Below are 11,720 nucleotides of genomic sequence, written 5' to 3'. Positions count from 1 at the left end.
TGGGACCAGTTAAATGACACATTCATTTGGATTGTTTTGCTTTTGGCTCTAGAGGCAGCACGCTATATCAACCTGGCTCGCCCAATGTCTGTAGAGACTGGGCACTTCAGGGGAGCCTTTTTGGTGATTTTTATCTAAGAGCTGACTGAATTGGCTTTAGCTAAAAGTGCCAAAAAGCCCTGCTGATGTGCCTGCTCTTTTACAGATGCAGCAAAGTACTTGGGTTGAAGTAATGCACTGCTTCTTCAGTATACTGCAGTGCAGTTTTGGGAGGGGGGGGCTGTTGGTTGTTTGGTGTTTTGTTTTGTTTTAAATATCTCCAAGCAGCCATAAAAAATAAGGAACTCTCAACCAAACAGCCTCTGGTACTCCTGCCCTTAACAGGATTTTATGTGATTGAAAGCTCATCACTTCCCCTACACTGGGCACTAGGGCTGTGCAAAATGGGCCCTATTCAATTTGGATTTGGCCCAAATCAGGGATGGTGATTTAATTCGTTGATTTGGATCACCATCCCTGATTCAATTTGGCCAAATCTGAATCTGAAGATTCAATGTTGATTCAGCAAATCAGGGATTTGGACACGGGAACAGCTTTAAAAGTTTTTTTTTCTACACACCTGGAGGTAGCAGCGTGGCTCATGATCGCTGCAGTGCTGGGGCAGATGAAGCATCCCACAGGAGTGCGGCGGGGCTCTACGTGCTCGGGGGCAAACCCAGAAGTAGACTGGAAGTACTTCTGGTCCACTTCCGGGTCTGCCAAGGAGCCCTCCTCCCCGCACCTCCCCTGGCTCGGCGATCGGCTACCAGGAGGCACCAGTTGCCGAGCCAGGGAGGTGTGGGGGGACCCCCCCGTGCTCCCCAGTTGACCTGGACATGGACTGGAAGTGCTTCTGGTCCACTTCCAGGTCTGCTGCCAAGCGCGCTGAAGATCCCTGTGGGATGCTGCATCTGCCCCAGCACCACAGCGTTCAGAGCCCCTGCTACCTAGACGTATGTAGAAAAAACATTTAAAGCTGTATCTATATCCGAACTGCCGAATCTGTCCGAATCGATTTGGAGAGATTAAAGGGCCCTCTGATTCAATTCGGATTCAGAGATTTGGTCACCAGATCGGGCCAAACCTCCACCAAATTGAATCGGGGACCAAAGCTTCTCACAGCCCTACTGGGCACAAAGAAATGCATGTGCTCTGATAGTCTGCAACCCTGGGCTACAGCAGCAGTAGAGGGCAAGGCAGGCAGCTCGGGGACAGAGGCAGAGCCATCCTACATTCATGCTAAAAGCGAGAAAGATTGGAGAAAGATGAGCCCCATGGGAGCTGGGTGCTCTCCCTGTACTGTCACTGACTAACATCCGTCCCCTCCCCATGTGTTGCTGCCAGAACTCTTCCAACCTCTGTGCCTCACCGCTACCCCTGCACATGACCTGCCTGTGTGCCGTTCACCAGCCACTTCCTTACCTCAGCTGGCCCATCGCAACCTCTCTGCTGCACTACTGTTTGGAAGAGGTCATAAAAGGAGACTGTAGAGCTGTATTCAGAGAGGAGATGCACACACGCAGAACCTGAGTCCCTGTGAGTGTCTGTCCTTATTGCTTTCGTGTCCTTCAGCTCATTGCATAACACCTAGCATTAGGTTTGCCAGGGAAGGGACTAAGTTACTAAGTTCATGAGCTGAGCAAGAACATTTCATAGGATCGTAAGAAAGTAGGGCTGGAAGGGACCTCAGAGTTGTATATTGTAAACACCCTGCTCAAGGAAGGACCATCCCTGACTAAATTATCGCAGGCAAGTGTCTGTCCAATGTGCTCTTGAAAATTTCCAAGGAAGGAGATTCCACATCATCTCTAGGTAGCCTGTTCAAATGTTTGAACACCCTCTGAGTCAGGAAATTCTTCCATATCACCAATCTAATTTTCCTCTGCTGCAGTTCAGGACTATTGTTCCCAGTCCTGACTCTTACAGCCCCAGAGAAAAACCCATCCCTGTCTTGTCTATAATCACTGTTCCGGTATTTGAAGACAGTATCAAATCACCCACGTCTTCTCTTCTCCAGTCTAAAATAACCCTAGTTCTTTTAGCTTTCCCTTGTAAGTCATGCTTTCCAGACCCCTAATCATCATTGCTTTTCTCCACTGGAATTTTTCCAATCTGTTCATGTCTTTCTTGAAGCGTGGGCCCGAAATTGGACACAGTACTCCAGGTAAGGCCTCACAAGTGAGGAACAGAATGAAAGAATAACTTCCCTTGTTTTGCACATTACACTCCTGTTAATACAGCTCATTATGCTATTAACCTTTTTTAAAACAAGAGCAAAACATTGGTTTATATTCAGCTTATGGTCTACAGTAGCATAAAGGGTATGCCTCTTATCAAATTGTTAAGCCCTCCCACCCTTTCCCCGCCCTGACAGGTGCATGGCTTCCTGGATGCAGAGGCACTGGTGAGTGGCTTGAACTGTGGATGTGGGGCCCTTAAGAGAGTTGATGGTAGGGGTTTTGGCAGGGACCCTGGCAGAGCAGAAATTAGTTATGAACTCCTTAAACAGTGGCTAATTAGGCTTTTTCCTTTGAAATGCCTCTGCAGCTACATGAAGCCTTTTTAATGACACCAGAAAGACAGCACATCAACAGACCTGTAACCCCAATATTGGAAAAGAGAAACTGTTTTAGTGACAGTGTGTTTCAGGAGAAGATAATGATTCTTTGGCTTTTAGAAGACAACTAGGAATTGAATTAGTAGGTCCCGTCACGTATGAGGAACGCAAAAGCCTCATGGCATACTGAAATATTGCTTGAAAAAGCCCATGCAGTCTTCAAAAGGTCCCCGTCTCCTAGCCGCAGATAAGGATGTAAACGGGACAGTTTGGGGACCTTGTACTGAGCTGTGTGTGGAAAGTGTTCTACCAATTATTATTGCATTGGTGTACTCTATGGATCATCTGCGCCTCGCTGAGAAACATTTAGCTCAGGGCGTAGCGATGATAAACCATTCATTTTTCTGAAGACCCAAATTCTGCTTTGTATGGAGTGATCCATGAAGAGGATAAGCCTCCGGTACCCTACACTGAAAGCTTGATTGGGACAAGAAATTATAAATTCCTGCTTCAGAGAAAATCTTAGCCAGGACATAGTATAGAACTAGCAAAAGCAGTAATTTTTGTACAGACTTTCATGGAAATAGACTATTTTAAAATGAATTCTCCCTGGTGTCATGTGCTGTTGCTTTAGTCTCTTCGAGGCAGAATCTGCCCTTTTGCTGCAACAGTAAACATGTTTCAAAACATGCTGCACACTCTTCCTGAAACATGTACATCTGCCTGCACCCCCCCAACACTTTAGTTCCTCTTTTTATTTTCACAGTAATCGTGATCTTTCAAAAACAGATGAAAAATCTCCTTCTGAGACTTCTCTAAAGTGTGTTCAACCAGTATGCACAAGCTCCAAAGCACCAGCTTTGTAATTCTGAACTCTTGTGTTTACACATGGTTTTCTCAGGGTTCGCTGGTGTGTTTCCTTTGTCCTTTTGGCCTTCTGATCCTCATGGGAAGCATCTCTGTGGCTTTGTGTTAGTGCTGTTAGAGGCCTTTGGTCTGGTTAACATCCCTCTGGTGTTTCTAGGAACTAATTCTCCAAACCACTCCTTCCTTTTTTGAAAGTGTTGGGTGAGATCAATTAGGACATTGGCATCTCATCATCAAGAACTGGCTTTCAACAAAATGAAAACTTAACTTCATATAAATGTTACAAGTCCAAACGAAACCCCATGCTTTAAAGTGCTTAACAAATTTAAACCTCACAACCATACACCCAGAACTAGAAGAGCCCATGCTCAAAGCGCACACAGAGTTTTAAATGTTTGATTACAGAAAATGAATCTCACTCTCGCGCTCTCTCCCCTTTAAAAAATGTACCCCATGTCTTTACCCTGCAGTGAAAGCTACATGTTTGTTCTGAGCTTTCCATTCTCAGTGATTAATTCATTTTAAAGCAGGCTATTTCCATGAAAGTCTATACAAAATATACTGCTTTTGCTAGTTCTATACTATATCCTGGCTAAGCTTTTCTCTGGAGCCGGAACTTATAATTTCTTGTCCCAATCAAGCTTTCAGTGTAGGGTACCAGAGGCTTATCCTCTTCATGGATCACTCCATACAAAGCAGAATTTGGGTCTTCAGAAAAATGAATGATTTATAATTGCTATGCCCTGAGCTAAATGTTTCTCAGCGAGGCGCAGATGATCCATAGAGTACCCCAATTCAATAATAGCTGGTAGAACACTTTCCACACACAGCTCAGTACAAGGTCCCCAAACTGTCCAGTTTATATCCTTGTCTGTCCAGTACACACTCGTGGCTTCCTTCCCTTGGTGCAGCTAGGAGACAGGGACCTTTTGAAGACTGCATGGGCTTTCTCAAGCAATATTTCAGTATGCCACAACAACAAACACGGATGAGAGATTTCATGAGGCTTTTGTGTTCCTCATACACGATGGGACCTACTATTTCAATTCCTAGTTGTCTTCTAAAAAGCCAAAGAATCATTACTTTCTCCTGAGACACTCTGTCATTAAAAGAGTTTCTCTTTTCCAATATCGGGGTCACAGGTCTGGTGATGTGCTATCTTTCTGGTGTCATTAGAAAGGCTTCATGTAGCTGCAGAGGCATTTCAAAGGAAAAAGCCTAATTAGCCACCATTTAAGGAGTTCATAGCTAATTTCTGCCCTGCTAGGGTTTCTGCCAAAACCCTACCACCAACTCCCTTAAGGGCCCCACACCCACAGTTCAAGCCACTCACCAGTGCCTCCGCTCCCTCGGAGAGATCTTCTTCCTATTTGGCATCCAGCACAAGGTGCCCCTCTTCTCCAGAATCCTCAGCACCTGCTCTAGGAGTCTGGGTATCGGGCATCTTGGGCAACCCTTGGGTTAGGGGGCTACTCCTTAATCTCTCCCTCCTCAGAGCTATCCCTACAGTAGCATTTTCTTGGCAGGTATCTGACAAGCCTTGGTGGTAAAGCAGGAACAAAGAGCTTTACCAGGGTAGTGTAAGAATCCATATTTGTCTCTGCCATGGTCCCTAGGCCTGTTTTGGGAGTCAGGGAATCTGTCTTGAGCACTGAATTCTCATCCATAGTGCTGCTGAGACATGCTGGAATACTGTCTGGGCTTCCATAGTATAAGAATCCATGTTTGCATCTGCCTGAATTAGCATGGTCTCCAAAGACATGTGGCCTGCTTTAGAGGGTTTTCCAAGAGGATTTGTTGGGAAGCCAGTCATTTCCAGTCTAGGTCCCACCTCTGTACTTGCTCCAATTAGTTCAGTGCCAGTCTCAGGGAGGTCCCACAGCCTGGAAACACCTGCCCATTGGTTGAGGGTGGTGGGGCAAGTTGTTAGAGGGGTCACAGCCCCTCATTACCTGGTAGGGCATGCCGGTGTTTTGTGACCTATGGAGGCAGAACTTCTGAGCCCCCGGGGCGGGCCATGAAGCAGGACTGTGTCCCAGTCAAGGGGCAGGCCTGCTGATGTGATGGAGCAGGGGACTCTGGGACCAACATGGTGGCAAAAAGGTGGATTTTAGGGCAGGGTGTGTGGACCTTCTGATGTCCCAGGCCATGTGATGGGGACAGGGGATTCCCGGACAAACATGGCAGGGAGGGGGTGTGATTTCTGATGTCACAGACCACATGCCAGGCTGGGACTTCAGTTTTGAAGGCTGCAAACCACCTCTCAAAAGGGGTACTTCTGGGGCAAGGGGTGGGACTTCTGGTTGCAGAAGTCATGGGTTAGGGATGTGACAGCTGGTCCCAAGATTGCAGCCAAGTAGCAGGGCCCCTATCAGAGGGTGGGGCTTAACTGTTTGACAAGAGATGTATCCCTTACACTACTGTCTATAGCGGGGGTAGGCAACCCCCGGCACATGTGTCAGTCGAAGGCATTTTGTTTGGCGCGTGAGCCTCTGGGTGGATGGCAAGGAAGGTGCTGGGGCTACACAGCAACAGCAAGGATTGGGTTCCCCATCATCCACCGCTGGCACACCAACTTCTTACAAGTTGTCATTGTGGGTGTTTTTGGCACTGTGCCCAAAAATGTTGCTGACCCCTGGTCTATAGTAACTTTCAGGTCCTTCTCTGTAATAATACAGCCTAACCAGTTATTTCATAGTCTGTATTCCTGAATGTAATAATTTTGTCCCAAGTGCAGGGCTTTGCACTTGTCTTTGTTGAATCTCATTTGATTAATTAAGGACCATTGTTCCAGGTCATTCTGGATCCTTGCCCTATCCTCCAGAATGTCTACAACTCCGCTCAACTTTATGTCATGCATGAATTTGCTAAGCAAGCACTCAGTCACATTGTTCAAATCATTAATGAAGATATTAAACATTACTGGATGTAATGAAGACCCCTGGGGAAGCCATACATAACTGGTTGAATCATTGTGCTCCATGTGTAGTCATGAAAGGCTCAATGTCTAGTTGGGAGAAGGTATCAACTGAAGTTCCCCAGGGGTTTTCACTGGGTCCAGTAATGTTTAATATCTTCACCTGCCCTTTTTCCAATCATCTGGGATCTCAACCAACCTCTGTGAGTTCAAGAGGATGGCTAATGGCTTTGAAATTACCTGAGCCAATTCATTTAGTACCCCAAGTTGCATCCCAGTTGGCCTTGCCAACTTGTAACCATCTAACTCCTCTAATTAATCCCCAACCTGTTCTGTCACTGCTATAGATTGTTTGTCTCCTTCCCTACCTTTGCTGCCAGCTGTACCCAATTTCAGTCTTCATGAATAAGGTCAAATACCAGATGTGAAAAAAGCATTAAAATAATTCAGCCTTCTCTGTCATCCATAATTTGAATGCCTTCTGCATTTCATAAGGGATCTACGGTCTCTTTGGTCTTTTTCCTCTTGGCATACTTGGAGAATTCCTCTTATCTTTTATTTCCATTGCCAGTTGCATCCCAGATCATGCTGTGACCTCCCTAATTTTCTCCCTGCATGCCCATGCAACATCCTAATTCTTCCCTAGGAACATGACCAAGTTTCCACTTTTTGTACAATTCCTGTTTGAGATTCAACTCATTGAAGAGACTGCTGTCTTTTCAGGCTGGTCGTCTCCTGTTGCACTTCTGTTTCTTCTGCTGCATTGGGCTAGGTTGCCTTTGCACCCCTAAAAGGGCCTCCTTTAAAGTACAGCCAGCTATCCTGGATGCCTTTCCCCCACCTCAGACTTGCCTTCCAGGGGATCCTGCTTACCAGTACCCTGAGTTTGTTGAAGTCTGCTTTTCTGAAGTCCAGCATCTTTCCAGCAATCTCCTCCTTCCCCTTAGGATTTTGGGGCACCTATATACATGCATTAAGGCTGCTCTGACATGCTGCAATTACAGCGTGTCAGAGCAGGCTCGATTAAGTCTACTGGAGTGTGGTAATTACCACTCTCCAGCAGATTCCAGTGTCATGTGTATCACCATCCCCATGTTGAAAAATGTCAGCGGGGGCACTTTAACTAAAGCTCATTCAAGCTTTTAATTAGACTTTTTAACTTTGTTAATTAGAGCAACTCTCAGGAGACAGCTGGGGGGGATGCTTTAATTAGAGCAGCTCGGAGAGCTGCTGTAATTTAAAGCACCCACCCCCATCTCCAGGAGCATGTGTATAAACACCCTTGGTGTTTAATGAGGAGGCAGAGCTACGCTCTGAGCATCAGTGCCTGGCAGCATCAGGCTCTCAGTAGATGAGGACTGAAGCATTGGAAACTTCCATTTTTTATGGTCCTTTGACAGTGTACTACACAATTACTTACTAAAGAAAAATAAAATTTGGGAGATCAGGATTCCTGAATTTTTCCTTGCTGATAAGATTGTAGAGCAGCAACCAATTAGAGGAAGGAAGGAGATGCACATTTCTGGCAAGTCTTTTACGAATGGCAGTATGACAGAGTGGATGAGATCTGAGGTCTAGCCTCATGGCTGCTTGAAAAGGACCCTTTGCAAGCACTCAGTTCACTGATAGGAAAATCGGGGGCATTATATTGTTTTCGAAGAGTATGAGGTCTTGCTCAACAGTTTAGGAAAGACAAAATTAGTAGATGCTGCAGTGAGTAAATATGAAACCAGAATATTTAGCTTCTAGGTCAGTGCACTTCCTCTCAGCTTCAGGGTACTTTGAGCAGCAGTTTCCGTCTCATGCATAAATATCAATTAAAAAAATACCTGTTTAACTTATTGTAATTACAACAGTTAAACAATTAATCAGTATGGCAACCCCTGGCTTGGCCCACATGGGGTTGCTCTGACCCAGCCTGCAGGGTGCTCCTTCCCAAGCTGGCACCAGCAGGGTACTTCCAGCCCCCTAAAGTGAGGAAGGAACTCAGAGGTTCCCTGGGGCCCTGGCTCCCCAGGGCTCTACCTCATGATATGCCAGGCAGGTGGGTGGGTCCTCTCTGGGCCTGGGTGCAGATTGGCCCATGGGGAGGAAGGAGATGTGCCATGGGGCTGAGCTGCAAGGCTGAGGGAGCTGTCCCATGTTCCCTTACCTCCCACCTTGTCCCTGCCAGACCCCTGCAGCTGCCATGGGTCTGGGCCTCTGACTTCCACACTCCACAGAGAGGGAGCTGAGCTGCTTTCTTTGCAGACAGCAGAGTAGCAGGGAGGGAAAGGGGGAAAAATACCTAACAGCTAGCCTTCAAGGACCCCATTGCAGCCACTTGTAGCCTCCCCACTGATGGCCACAAGCAGCCTGGGCTCTGGGAAGGGCAGCAAAGGCTTGCCCAGAGCCTGGGCTAGGCTGCTCATGGCAGGTGGTGGGGAGGCTGCAGGTGGCTGCATGGGATCTGGGAAGCCTAGCTATAGGAAAGCTAGGCTCTTCCTCTCCCCTCCCCTCCTCTCCGCCTCACTGCTCTCTCCCTCCCTCTTGGCTGCCCTGCTGCCTTTCAGTTCCCGCTGGGGCACTGTGCAGCTTTCCTTCCCTGCCCCACTGCACCCTGCCCCATGCTAAATGATCGCTGTTAATCTGTAACTGGTTATTACTGGGCTTACCAGTTAAACAATTAATTGTTTAACCATTTACATCCCCAATTCCTTTCCTCACTATTGGTACTATATGCTGTACCTCTATAGTGTGCTATTGTTGGCTGACAAGCAGGATACTCTGACAATCCAGAGCACCAAACCCGTGGGGAGGTAGAAATTGTCCTTGTGTGGACTCTTCTCCCACTCTCCTCCTCCCCCCCCCCCCCCCAAAAAAAAAAAAAAAAAAACCAAACAAACCAAAAACCAACCTTGGGAAACTGAATCGGGAACAATATTCCTATCTTGCTTTGTATAGCAAGTCTGAGCAATGCTCTGGATCTGCACTCAGTTGAAGCAGGGAGCAAAGAGCAGTTGCCTGCTTTCCTTAACTTCCATCCCATTCCAACAGCACACTAGGCAGCAACACATTCTCCTGTGGTAGGGCTGTGCAAGACTGCTGCTGTGACTCCACCAGTGATGGAGTACACGTTCACCATCCCAGCCTCTACTGACTCCCACCAGAGATGTCCTGGGGACCAAGGAAGGTTTGGGGAAATCTGTGCTACCTAAATCTATTTGAATAGATTTAAATAAATCTATATAACATTAATATTGGAATTCAAATAGTAGATAAATGATGACATGATACAGGTACAGCAAATACTTCTTTAAATATTTGAACTAGAAAGAGATTAATCTTAATATTTACTAAATTTTAAATTCTTAAAAGGCTTTAACAGGTGGCTAGCATTCTTGGACAAGAGCTTTTTTTTTTAACCTAGCTTTAAAAGTTTCAGAAGTAGCAATTCATCTGAAAACCTGGAGAGCAAAGATTGAGGTGAACCTAGATTTTTGTACTTGAATACCTGGCCCAACTCCAAATGCTATCTAGATAAAGCTAGAAAAAATATGAAAATGCATCTGCCAGGTTATTTAATCATTAATATTAATACAAACTCCAAGTTGTCTGCTTACGTGCATCTTGCTTTTTGTCAAGCAAAACTTTTCAACTATTTTATGTAAGTTGTATGGGCCCTAAACCAGATCTAGCTTGTATAAATCCACTAAATGACTATAAGTGACCCTGAGCTAACGTCTCATACTCTTTCTCATCTTCTGAACTATTCTTGTCTATGACATTTTCTCACCTACTTATTTCGCTTTCCTGTTCATCTTGCCTAAATTCTGGTCAAATAGAATCAAGCAAATGCTATACTGTGTCACCATTAAGCAGATTAGAGCCTACTGCACAATGTGTAAATCCTCTTGACTCTGTGTGTAGTGTTTTTACCCTTGTTTAGCATTTTCCCCTATTATTAAGGACTCCGGTTGTGTTGCACTTCTACAACAAGCAAATTTTGAACCAGTAGCAAAGTTTGCATTGCTCAGCTTTTCACTTGTGTCAGAATAAAATGCATTTGTGGTCTAAAAAGCTTCATTGTTCACTTTGTGCAGGAAATGTGGCATTCATCTGACAGGCTGCCATGCAGTGGCTCAATTAATTCAAGCCCAGGTAGACCAAATCACCTCCTTTACCAGCAACTGTACGTGCCACAAGCACAGCAGGAAAAGTTTAATGGAGGAAAAAAATGGTCATCTAATGCTAACAACAACTATGGACAATGTCAGAAAAGCAGACACCTATACCAGCTGAGCACCCACAGGCCCTCTCTGCCAAAGGAAGCAAACCTATCCTTATAAGTTATTTGCTGTCAAGCTTTGGAAGCCCTTGGATTATTTTGGGGGTGGGTTTTCTGTACCCTCTTGTTTTTCAACATCCTCTTGAAAACATCAAAACCAGGACTGTAACCGGTATTCCAGTACTGGTTTCAATGCCACATATAGAGGTAAATTCACCCGATATCTCTGATTCATTATTTCCTTGTTTACATACCCATAGGTCTCATTAACCCTTCTCAGGTGTGGAAAGTGCACTCATGTACCAGTGTCCCTCTGCTTCAAAATGGCAGTGGGGGCACTTGAACTAAAGCTTGTTCAATGAGCTTTAGTTCAAGCTCCGGCAGACTTGATTAATCAAGTCCGCTCTGATGTAATGTACTTGCAGCACGTTGAAGCAGCCTCCATGCTTGTGTACAGGCACCCTGAGACTTTAAATAAAAATCCATAGCGTCAAAAGCATTCTGACCTGTTGTGGTCTTTCTGAGCCCTTTGCAACAGAAGAACTGCTTTAGTATTTTTCTATAGTCAAAAAAGGACTGAAATTAGTTTTTGAAATAGGGTGCCACTAAATTATGGAGTGGGGTGCCTTGAGTCTAAAAGGTTGAGAACTGTTGCTCTAGGAGCACTGGAGAGGGGATTTGATGATGCTTTACTTGTGGCCTCAGGGGAGGATCTGAGGGGGATGGGACAATGTGGTTACTCCTCCATTCTGTTGTGTAGCAAGCTCACCAGACTTAAAGCCTCCCCTTTGGTCCTGGGCCAACTGGGCCCCGAGGGACTGGGCTGTGGTATATGGAATGTACCTTTTTAAAGGGCCTGCAGGGCAATGGTCCAGTTTTCCCCGATGCCCTGAGCGTGGTGGCTCTCCTTGCAGGATGCGAGTGTGTGTGCTGTTGTATCCTGTTTCCTAACAAAGACAAAGCTGTTTATCATCCCAGCTGCCTCTGCTGGCTGGAGGACAGAACCCCAGGGGCACGGAGGTCTGAGTGAGTGCCCCATCCCGGTAACCCAATGGCCTACAGTAAACTCTATA

The sequence above is a fragment of the Alligator sinensis genome, unplaced genomic scaffold, assembly GCF_000455745.1.
Source record: "Alligator sinensis unplaced genomic scaffold, ASM45574v1 scaffold264_1, whole genome shotgun sequence".
Classification (NCBI taxonomy): domain Eukaryota; kingdom Metazoa; phylum Chordata; order Crocodylia; family Alligatoridae; genus Alligator; species Alligator sinensis.
Note: the sequence above shows the minus strand (reverse complement) of the source record.